At 45.0% G+C, this 12,219-nt stretch overlaps 1 protein-coding gene across 10 annotated transcripts in view; it reads left to right on the top strand.

Annotated features, from left to right (window-relative positions):
* The window catches only part of GPHN (gephyrin), a 2,075,463-nt gene that overhangs the window by 776,482 nt on the left and 1,286,762 nt on the right, over nucleotides 1-12,219 (top strand). The window lies entirely within an intron of this gene.

The following is a 12,219-nucleotide window of genomic DNA, read 5'->3' on the forward strand; positions in this document are numbered from 1 at the left end:
AATTGTGCTAAAGAATCGAGCTGTGACTAGTCTGAAAACCTACGCCTATGAGCTGAAAAGACACATTTTAGTCAGCCGTGTGCTGGGCTACATCACAGCAGATGGCCGACAGGTGAAGGGAACCACCCCGATTCTCTGTATGGCCTCAGTCAGCGGTCTTCCCGAAATTTTCACGTTTTATTACAACATCAATAGAAGCTGGGTAGCATGTCGAGCAGAAAATGGAACTAGCAATAATTAAAATACCGCTCTTGGCATATTTGATTTCTTTTAAATGTAAACAAAGAGATTCAATACATTTAACAAATGATTAGCACATGTCTGCCCAGATAAATGAGTATTTTTTAAAGCACCCTGTAATTAACATTAATTACAACGGTATGAGAATTTATGTAGAACATACTGGCAGTGGCAGCAACGTTCTGAACACACTTAGCAAACTATCATCTGTGACAAAAAAAACATGCTTAGCTTTGTCTGGCACCCTCTGGGCATTTTAGGGGAACGTTAATGATTTTCTGAAGGTGTCCCACCCACATCGAGATGCGCTGCTTTTTTTTAATCGACTGATTATTTCCTGCTATGATAATTAAAAGGTTTATCAATCAAGGGGTGAACAGTGCAGATAAACAAGTTTTACAGCCTTATAAAAGCCAACAGTTAAGAAAGCAAGTTCATCAAAGTAGGTCCAAGGTATGTATTTATTCTCTTCATTAGCTTTTTCTCTCAACTTTGTGGCAAGGAGGAGATTTATTTAATATTCACTGCTAAGAATTTAAATTAGCTTAGAAAACATAAAGATTCGAACCTTTTCTAAAATTTTAAGAGGGAGAAAAAGAGGCACAGAATAATATAAAGGTTATAATGGCAGATTCAATCAGGAGCAAGTATTTCGAATCTCACAGGTGGATTGATTTGCTTAATTGCTAAAATACATGATCCTAGTGAATACATTGTAAGAAAATGTTCAGAGAACTAATATGGATTGTATCGTGAAACATAAGGTTTGTTCTTTGCCGTGTCTCATTCACTCATCAGGCTTAACGTGCTTTAATTTTATTGACCTATTTTCCGGACTTAGTGTGTACCTAAATAGTTAGTCTTACTTGAAATGTTCCCATTTATCAACATTCTAATGACACAGTAAATGTCGACATTCTGAAACCTGTTTTTTTGTGTGTACCAAGATCCAAATAACTAGAGTTACTCTTGTGAGTGGTGCAGTTTTAAATTTGATATGTACAATGCTGATTCACTTCATCTGAAATGTGTTGACATTTTACCAACTCTCTCTCGGAGCACGTGGAATGAGTGACAGAGAAGTCATTCTTGCTAATTTTTTTTTATTCTTGAAGTTGTTCCTTGTGTGATGTAATGTACCTGATTTGGAATAATGTTTACTCTTTAACATCCATCGCCCACTTGGACAAGTGAATGCCAGTGTTTTAAATGAAGTATTTGTAAAGATAAACAAAACCGGTCATAAGCCAGGATATAGTGGAAGGCTTCTAGTTGAGATTTTAATGTGTTTGCTAATTAAGTTATGAGAAGATGAAGAACAGCTTCTAAGCCATTATGAGCCTTAATATACCAGTGCCCCTTGTGAAATCTCAAAATATGATAAATTAAGTAAATATTTTTATCCAAGCTAACTTGTATGATTTTTAAATGGGAGAGCAAACAGGAGTATACTATTGCCAATTACTAAAAATAGCCCAAGTTGCGGTTCTGTGTTTGATTATTTGGCAATCTTGATAGACCTATTCTGAGATGTGTCTTATAAAGATCCTTTTCATCATGATTGTTAGATCTGGGGGTCTCTAGTTGGCAGAGGTAGGTATCACTGTCCAAATAGAGACCCTTGCTTCTAGTCAGGGTAAGGAGGAAACACTCTTAGATAACCTCTGCTCACCCTCTAGGTAGCTTGGCACGAGCAGTCAATGCTTATCGAAGGCAATGTGCAAAGTATTTGTACCACAGTAACAAGGAAAACACCACAACCTGACTCCACAACAGTTTAGAAAATAAGGTATTTAATCTAAACTACACAAGACCAAAACGACAAAAATCCAACATACACAGTTCAAGAATATGGTTTCAAAAGAGTTCTTAAGGTTGCATTAAAATAATCCACAGTTGCGTCACGTTTTAGCCAACAGTACCTTTAGATGCGACGAAAGTTCCAAGTGAAAAGCTGTAGCGTTGAAAAGCAAGTGATGCATCACTCTTGAGACCCTGGGGAGGCGATGCGACACCCCGCTCGATGTAGCGGGCGTGTTGCTGTGACTCCGGTCTGTATGGGGAGGGATGCAATACCTTGGCGGGGATTCCGGTGGACAGGTTTCGGAGGAAGCGGCTCGCAAAAGGTACGATGCAACGATCTGTGGGGCTGCGACGATCTCCGGTGCGGCGACAATGCGCGGCTCAGCGGCGATCTTCTCCTCTCGGGGTCCCTTGATGCGATGGCTCTGCGACGACTCTCGCAGCGACGTGATGCGGTCCGCAAGCAAGCGATGCGACAATCTCACCCTGTGATGACAGGCTCCGCGACGATACTCGCAGCAATGGTAATCTTCCCGCACCGGACTGGTGCGTCCCGCAAAGGAAGGATGCGACTACTCTGGCAGCGGCAACAGGCGCTGCGACGATCTCGGCCTTCATAGCGGCGGGAATTTCATCGCACTGAAGGGGATGCGCTCTGCAAGCGAGCAATGCATTAAAACTTGCAGAAAGTCTGTAAAATCTTGGTTTCCAGCTTCCCAACACAGGTACAACTTCCAGAGGCACCACACATGAGCCAAGCACTCCAGAAAGGACAGAACTCTCTCAGCAGAGTTCAGGGAAGCTGGGGGTGAAGTCCTTTTGTTCCTGGGACTTCTTAACAGGGAGCTAGCTCTTCTTCAGGCCCTTGGAGATTACTTCAAGCAAGGGGACACAGCACAAAGCAAAGTCCTCCCACTCTCTTTGGCAGCAAAGCAACAGCTGGTCAGTCCAACAGAGAAATAGCAGGACAGTCTTCCTTCTTCAGTTTCAGCTTTCTCCTCGGTTGAGGTTCCTTCTTGATTCCAGGATGATCTAATTTTCTGTAGTCTCGGGTCCTGTACTTATACCCCAAAAAGTCTTTGTTCGCTTTGTGCAGGAGGGCTCTGAGCCCGGTCTGAGCCCGTTCTGGGTGTTCCCTGAGCACTTTGTTTTCCTGGCCTCTCCTTTCCTTTCAGAGAGAGGGGCAGGGTTGTCAGCCGCCCAGCAGGAGGTGGAGCCAGCATTGTTGAAGGCAGGCACAGCCCTATTCAGGCCCAGGTGCTACCCCCTCCCACCACTCTAGATGCAGATGGAGCTATTCAGCCCAGGGATGGCCCACTCAGCCTCTGGGAGCCACCCAGCTCCTGTCACTTACAAACCAGACAGTCAATTCACAAACAGGCCAAGGCACACAGAAAGGTCAGACAAGAGAACAGCAACTTTCTAAAAGGACTGTTCTCAAACCCAGGTTAAAAAAACACCTTTCCTAAAAGATGTTTTATTACATTCTGAGTTCAGGGATACCAGGCTTTTATGTCTTACCTTGCTCCTATGAGAAGATATGCTGGTAGCCACTGTAGCCAGCATTCCCCATGATAGCCCATGGGCAAGGTAGCCTTACAATAGTGAAAAACGAAAATGGCTGTCATTCACTACCAGAGCATGTCACCTGCACTAGTACGTGCTCTACCTTTCATATATACTGCGCACTGCCCAAGGGGCTACCTTGGGCCTTCCATAGGGGTGACCAATGTGCACAGAAAGGGAATGGTTAGGCCTGGTCAGTGGGGACACTGACCAGGAGAAAATGGCAGTTCAGACTGCACACAGGCACTGCGATGGCAGGCCTGAGACACCATTTTAGGGCTACTCGTGTGGGTGGCACAATCAGTGTGCAGGCCCACTAGTCAGACCCCCCAGGATATAGCGGCATGGATTAGCAAATTTAACGGCACAAATATAGATATTTAGCGGTAATTTTGTGGCATTTTATGTGCATCCATCCATTTGCAGGGAGACCCATTATTTTGCATTATGCCACTGGGTACCGATGATCCAGTGTAGAACAACAGTACTGGATAGAAATCACTCCAGGCTTCCTGCAGTGCGAGCACCCGGTGTTGCCCAGCCCTGCAACGGAGTGATGTCTGCCATCACAGCACCCATTCATAGCCACCACAAGCAACACAGAGCAGCAGAGCTATCTACCATTACAGACACCCATGCCTGGCTAAATCAGAGCAGCTGTCTTTCTGCCATTCTCAACACCCCTGGGTACCCAGCACAGAGAAGCCGGGATTTCTTCCTCCCCAGACCCCAGTATCAGTCCTGCAAAGGGAATGAGGGCTCTCTGCCCACCCTCAAGCTCTCCTGCGTGACAGGCACCAAGCAACAGGGTTTCTGCCATATGAAAACCCATGGGAACACATGCTAGAGCAGTACGCATTTCTGCCACCTTAAACTCTTGTGGGTGCCCAGCAATGAAAGCGTGGCTTTCTGGTACCTTGAACACGTATGTGTGCCAAATATAGAGTCACTGGGCTTTCTGCCATTCCAAACACCAGAGGGTGCCAGTCACAACACAGCATGATGTTCTGCCATCTCAAATACCCATAGGTGCCAGGCATGGAGCATTGGGGCTTTCTGTCACTCAAAACACGGAGCGGTGCCCGGAACAAAAAAAGTAGGGAGTTCTGCCATCCAAAACATCTGGGTGCACAGGGCAGAGTAGCAGGTCTTGCTGCCATCCCAAGCACTCTGGTGCCTGGCAAACAGCAGTAGGGACCTCTGCCATCCTAAGCGCATGGTTGCTCAGTGCAGAGTAACAGGATTTGCCATGGGTGTGCAGCATAGAGCAGTAGAGACTTCTGCTCTGCTGGGTACACCGGGCAGAGCAGCAGTGCTTCCTGCCATATGAGACACACGGTGCCCACAGCGGTGCAGCAGGGCTTTCAGCCATCCCCAACACACACAGACATGGGTGCCCGGACCAGATCAGAAGGGTTTTCCATCACCCTCATACTCCCACGATTATTTTCAACATGTCCCTCCATTAACTTTTTTTCACCAATTCTCCACCAGCCCTCCACGCACACATCGGGTGGGGGTACTTAAAGCCCCCTCTTCAGTAGCAGCAGACACACACTCTCCTCTGCTTGGGAAATAAAGCCGTCTCCGGTGAAAATAACCATAAATGTTCATTATTTGTACAGGAAAATCAATTTGTGGGCCAATTGACCAAATAAAGTAATGCAATTTGCCGGAAAATCCTTCAGGTGCGGTGAGAAGCTTGACTTCTGAATATGAAGGCCCTGCTCGGGCAGAGCTGACAGAAACCATGGAAAGACGAAAACAACAGCTTACTAGAACACTGTTCTCTTGAATAAATAAAAACACTTGCAGAATTTTGCTGTGGGAATTGGTGTCAGTCCTGGCAAGCGCCATGCCAGTGTCATACAAGTGGTGAGGATCTGCAGTGAGGTACACTGGTGCAGCTGTGAGTAGTGCCTTGAAGAAGGGCCCTATTGAGGTACATACAGAGAGCAATGTGAAAATCATGGTGTGTGAATGGGACCGAGGCTTGAGTTCTAATTGTGTTAAAATGACAATATTAATTGACAGGGTTCCACCGGTAAAGAAAGTTGTTTGAGCCAGGGGCCCGATCAGTTTATATCTCTGACTGTCTGGCATCTTCGTTCACCATCTGCTGGTTGGGCGGGGGCTCTGGTTACTTTGTCTACATTTAAAATTTCCAGGAGTATGTCACACCTACTTATAGAAACACCATTCTAAATCGGGACCTTTGTGTATGTATTTTAGGGGAGTGATGCGGTTGTACTACCACCATCTCTGACTGTGTGAATGGGGCAGAGAATCTCATAGGCTGACTGACCCCTGTGTCCCGCCTTTTGTATTACTCAGATCCCCCAGGATATAGCGGCTTTTGTAAAAATGCTGCGCGATTTCTACAAAAGTTCAGATTTCGCGGGCACTTTCGTAAAAATCGCGGCATTTTTACAAAAGTGCCGATTTCGCGGCAAATCGCGATATCCTGGAGGGTCTGACTAGTAGCATTGTATCACCAGCCCTGGCACACTCAGTGCACTTTACTAGGGACTTATAGGTGAAACAGATATCCCAATCATGGATAACCAATTACAATCACAATTTACACAGGGAGCACTGTCACTTTGACACTGATCAGCAGTGGCAAACAGCCCAAAGCATCTAAACCAGCAAAAACGAAATCCAGCACAGCATCAAAATTACAGGCGGCAGAGGCAAAAAGATAGGGGAAACCACAACAGGTCTAACAGTGATCTAATTCTCTGTCAAATGGACAGGCAGCTCACCCATACCTTACTATGGCCCGCCAAGTGATTAACATTCATTGATATCTCAATACAATATTAGGGTTGATTGAAAAGATTGTTCCAAAATTCAATTTTGGGATAAACATGTACATTTACTGAACATAGATGATATGCATCCTTCAGATCAAGTTTTATTATACCAGGAACAATTAATAAAAGGTTTATTGGAGAGTACAGCCCTAAAGAATCTGAAAGGGGGAAATATTAAGGGCTTCATTATTTCTGATCTTTCTGTAAACAATTTAAAAGAAGTAAAATATCTGCTGAAAGACAAATAAATTCACATCTGTTTTCTAGATCCTAGTGGTCATAATATTGAAGAGCTGAGGAATCTTCGAAAAACAGTTTGTAGAAGATCAGATGCACATTTAAAGAAATGGGAGAAGAGTAATTTTGGTGGTCACTGTGACTGAATAATTTAAAAATGTCTGGAAACCTATTGCAGTAATTACTAGGACATTCTAGTTTGAATAATATCCCTGCCATACAAATTATCCTTGAAAAATATGTCCTGGGCAAAGGCCATTTGGTTTACTTTATATTTTTTGAGTTCTCCACTGCATTTGATAAGAGGGATATGTCAATATTGTGTCAAAAGCTGACGGTCCTACATATTCCATCATCTCTGATAAAAATTGTGATAGCCTTAAATAAGGATATTTGGGCTAGATTTCTTATAAGGGATGATTCTAAATCAATTGTTGTTAAAACTGACACACAAAATGGCCAAATAAGGGGTGCTTGTTAACCCCTCTGCTTTTTTCCTCTGTATATTTGTGATCTCTCAAAACAACTAGGATTTTGTTGCAGCATCCCTCAGACATGAGAGGGAAAGAATATTAACACCTTGATTTATGCAGATAATGCTGTTTTCTTAGATGTAATCCTAATTAGTGGGTAGCGGATGCAAGATAGAGTTTACATATACACATATACACTTTGCCGGAAAATTAATATAGAGAAGAGTGAGGTCATGATTTTTCAGAAAAATAGGAAGAGAAATTGTTATTGATGAAACTTAAATGGAGAGGATTCAGAATTGGTTCCATCTTATAAGTATTAAGGATTTATACTATACCCTGGAATCTGAAAATTGAACTGCTAACTACAAAAGACTGTTCTCATGCTGTGAGTCTGCTGTCGGTTTTCAGAACCCAGAAAAGCAACTTGATCATTTCCTGTATATAATGCTCATGAATCCCGCTAATATTATCTATGCGGTTGAGTCTCTCATTTAATAATGTTGTCTTCCCTAATTTTATAGTAGGAAAAGCTTTAAAATCTTTGCCAATTGTTAGGAAGAGCCTTCTGATCCAAGCCATTTGGTTGTGCTAGGGTTAATTGCAGCTAAATATAAAGCATGTGGGCTGACACTGAGATGTTGGCCATAAAGTTTATAGTGCTAAAGCAGATTCTTATATGAAGGCAATAAGGGAAGAACTTTTGATGGATGTAAAAAAAATCAAGATATTCAATAGCACCTTAGGGTATAGTAGCCTTAGTTCTGATAGTAATTTATTTTCTGGCACAGACATTTTGCAATGACAGTGATGAGCATTGTTCCCTGCCACATTATTTGTCTGGAGGGATTTTTCATCCTATACAATTTTCAGTATGCTTTCCCACTGCTGGTCCTGGTCAAAGTATTTGCCTGCTGTACATCGTGTTTTGTATTAATCACCCAATTTTCATATAGAAACACATGATTTGTTGTAGTTGGCAAATATTACTCCTGGCTAATTTGGCAAACCAAGCAGCTTCCTGGGTGTACAAGTGCCTCAGCTCTGTTAGTATTTTATTTACTGGCATGGACATTTTGATGGGCTGAATTTTCACTGGAAAGTTTCCCCAGTTTTGGAGAGTGAGTACAGGTGCGATATTGAAAACAATCCTCTCACAGGTGCCTGAAGAATGTGGATTCACACTCAATAGTCTTTTATATTGTTATTATTTTTTTATTAACGTATTTCAAATCCACCTGATACATTATGTCACACTCACTAGTCTTAGAAACGTTTACATGTCTGGTTTAGGTTCAGAGCCCGGTAGATTATTCGAATGTTGGACCTTTATTAAGGTGTTCTTGTTAGACTGCTCCTCCAGTGTTAACAGTATTTCAGATGTAGATGCCCGTGTCGAATGTGTCTGTTTCACTACACTATTTTTAACAGCCAATACATTAAAAATAGGATTCTGGTGCCTAGAATCACATATACGAGGCTCCAGGCACTCACTGCAGCATACAGTAAAGTGGGAGCACCACGCCCTGGTAGCAGCCGCTGGCAGGCTCTGCTCAATTGTGAAAAGCAATGCTTCAATATTTACTGATCAGTTTCTGAGGAAAATGTCATTTAAATGCTAATGCATAGTAAATAGAGTGTGCATACGAGCTGAAGCGGGAGAGACAACCGTCTTAATAGCATTAGCATATTGAGACATAAAGGTCATGTGTTTGACCTTTGCTAGTGACATGCAGTTGTCTTACAGTTATTCTCCTAAGTGACTGATACCATGGCAGGCCGAGCAGTTCTCTATTGGAATGGACTCAATCTGGAAAAAACAAAAAGCATCTTCTAGTCTTTAGCTGGCGTCCTAACCACTTCCGGATTGCGGTTGCTTCCAGAACCAACAGGTGAGCCGATTTGAAATTAAAAACATGAAGCAAATTAAAATTTCCTCCTTGGCTGCAACTAGCCAGACAGACCCTTGTGTAGAGTAAAATATGGTAACGTGGGACAGGGAGAGTGGATAGCCGTGGCAACCTTCAGGGTTGGTCTGTAAGACAGATCATGTGTATACACCAGAAGGTTACAACCCTTTCCCTCGCCACCTATACCCTCATGTACATTGTGGGAATGGGGAAGACCGGGAAAGACTGACAATTCTCCCTGCCTCACCAGTGGTATAGGCGCCCGATTATAAACCGCTACATCCCACGCCGGCAGCTGTGATGGCCAGAAGCAGAACAAAGTCTCCATTGGTCCTCTCCCAGTGGTGAGAGTTGTTTTAAGGGTTTGATATAGACACTGACTGTCCTGATGACAGCTCTTCCTTCTCTGAATCATGTCACATAGTGCCTCTCAGGCCCTAATTCGCTCTTGTGGTAGTTAGGAACTTTACTGGGATGTAATGTCCAAATCGGTTGTTAATGAGGAGGTTGCCTCTGGAGGGGTATGAAATCCATGGCCATTGAAAGGCTGTGTGTGATGGACCTGGGTCAATGTAGCTTTGTTCTTCTATTTTCCATCCTCAAACCAATGGTTTGCCCGAAAGTTTAAATGAAAAATGAAATCGTATAACGGGAGCTGAGAGCCTTTTGATGAAAGAGCAGAGTACTGTCTATAGAAATGATCTATCTTCAAATTAGGTTTAAAACCACAGACACTAACTGGCTTTCTGGGCACATTTCGTTGCAAGCCCCAGCAGGTTCGCAAACGCAGACCCAGATCTTAGGCGCACACATTATTCCTCAAACAACCACAAATGCGTAGTAGTGTGCGACAACTTATGGGTAAATGCTTTGGCCTCCTGAAAATGCTCAGGAAATTCCTGCCCCTTCTGTCTCTGGATCACAGAAGAATCACAGTGCAGGCATTGATTGGCTCCCAGTTGGATTATGCCAACGTGCTTTACCTTGGCCTCCCGGACTTCCTCTTAAAGCGTCTCCAAATTGTTCAAAACTCGGCAGCGCGGGCCATCTTTGGCCTCCATAGGAGATCAAGTGCGAGTGATCTTTTAAAAACTTTGCACTGGCTGCCTATTAGAAAGCGCATCATCTTTAAAGCGCTTACTCTGGCTTTCAAGGCACTTCACGGTACTGGCGCTCAGTACATCAGTAAACGGTTGGAGTTCTATCAGCCTTCGAGGGCACTCAGGTCAGCTTCTCTCGCCCTGGCCACTGTTCCAACTATCAGGCGGGCCCGGTGTGGCGGCCGTTCTTTCCAACGCTTGGCGCCACTGCTGTGGAAATCCACGCCTCTGTCTTTGAGGACTAATGTCAACCTTCTGGCATTTAGGAAGAACCTCAAATCTTGGCTGTTTGTCCAGTAGTTTCTTTTCTGTCTGGCTCCTCCGCTCTGTACCGCTTTTGGTTTTTTTCTAGTGCCGGGACACTCCTCGGAGTAGCTGAGGGCTATATAAAACAAATTTTGACATAACTTAACCACACACTAAACACGTTGGCCAGAAAGGAAGTGACGACTGGACGGGTTCCAACCATAAGAAACACACCCACTGGTATTTCTATTTCTATTTAGGGGGTTTTATAGAGCGCTTGGTGACGCACAGCGGCGTGTCCCCGCGCTAAGGAGCTGATACCTGCCAGAACTTACAAATGCAGAAAAACTACTGTGTGAATAAAGCAGTCTTCAGCTTGGCTCTAAAGATTGTTTCTGAAGGTTCTAATCGCAGAGCCATAGGTAGCTTGTTCCATCTGGATGCTGCGAGGTGCCTAAAAGATCTTCCACCTATCCGGGCTCTGGACACCTTAGGAATTGCCAGGAGTCCTGAGCCGGAAGATCTCAGAGAGCGAGACGGCTCATAGGGTGTCAGCAATCCTTTCAAAGGGAGCGGAGCTCTCCCGTTGATGATCCGGTGGCACGTGCACAGGGCTTTGAATTCCACCCTGCTACGGATCGGGAGCCAGTGCAGGGACCGGAGGGCCACTGTGGAGCCTGCTCTTCTGGGTAGTCTAAGCACTAGTCTGGCAGCGGCATTCTGGAGAACCTGAAGACGGCTGAAGTTCTTCTCCAGAGTTCCCAAGTATAGAAGATTGCCGTGATCCATCTTAGACGTGACTAGTGCATGCACCAGGGTTTGGCGGGCTCTGATAGGTAAGAATTTTAATACCTTCCTGAGACTTTTGAGGGTCCCAAAGCAAGATCCAACCACCTGATTGATCTGGGGACCGAAGGTAAGGTCAGAATCAAACCAAATGCCCAAGTTCTTTGCTTTCTGGCAAGGGGTGGGTGCTGGACCCAAGCACGACGGCCACCACGCCGACGTCCACGCCGATTGGCCTCCCCCCACCACCAGTACCTCGGTCTTGCCTCCGTTGAGCTTGAGGCAATTGGTGGACATCCAGGCCGCGAGGTCTTGCTTGCAAGCTCTGAAGATGTCCGCCGAGGGACCGGGCGCGCGTGATAGGGAGATGACCAACTGCGTGTCGTCGGCATATGACACCATTTGGAGGCCGTAACTCTCTACCAAGGAAGCGATCGGGGCAACATAAAGATTAAAAAGAGTTGGGCTCAGAGACGAGCCCTGCGGCACCCCTTGATCCAAAGAGATGCGCTCAGAGTAATGGTCGCCCTGCCTTACTTGGAAGCCTCGGCCTGCAAGAAATGAGTAAATCCATTTCAGTGCTGCCCCTCTCACCCCGCCTTTGCTCAGACACTGTAGCAAGATGGAGTGTGCTACAGTGTCGAACGCCGCACTGAGGTCCAGGAGGATTAAGGCCATGGTTTGTCCCTCATCAGCACCTTGCCTGAGGGTTTCGGTAGCCCTAAGGAGGGCAGACTCCGTAGAGTGACGCGGCCGAAACCCGAATTGCGTAGGGTGAAGGAGGTTGCTTTCTTCCACAAATTTCATTAGCTGCTTATTTACCACCTTCTCCGCAACCTTAGAAAAGTAAGGCAGCAAGGAGATGGGGCGAAGATTATCTAACTTCTCATAGCTAATGTTGGGCTTCTTACGTAGGGGGAGCACCACAGCCTGTTTCCAGTCCTCTGGTATGGAGCTGGATAGGAAGGAGATATCTAACAAGTGTCTGATATAGGGTTCTAGTGTTTCCAGACTGTCTCCCAGCCTTTTTGGGGAGGCGGGA

The sequence above is a fragment of the Lissotriton vulgaris genome, chromosome 9, assembly GCF_964263255.1.
Source record: "Lissotriton vulgaris chromosome 9, aLisVul1.2, whole genome shotgun sequence".
NCBI lineage: Eukaryota > Metazoa > Chordata > Amphibia > Caudata > Salamandridae > Lissotriton > Lissotriton vulgaris.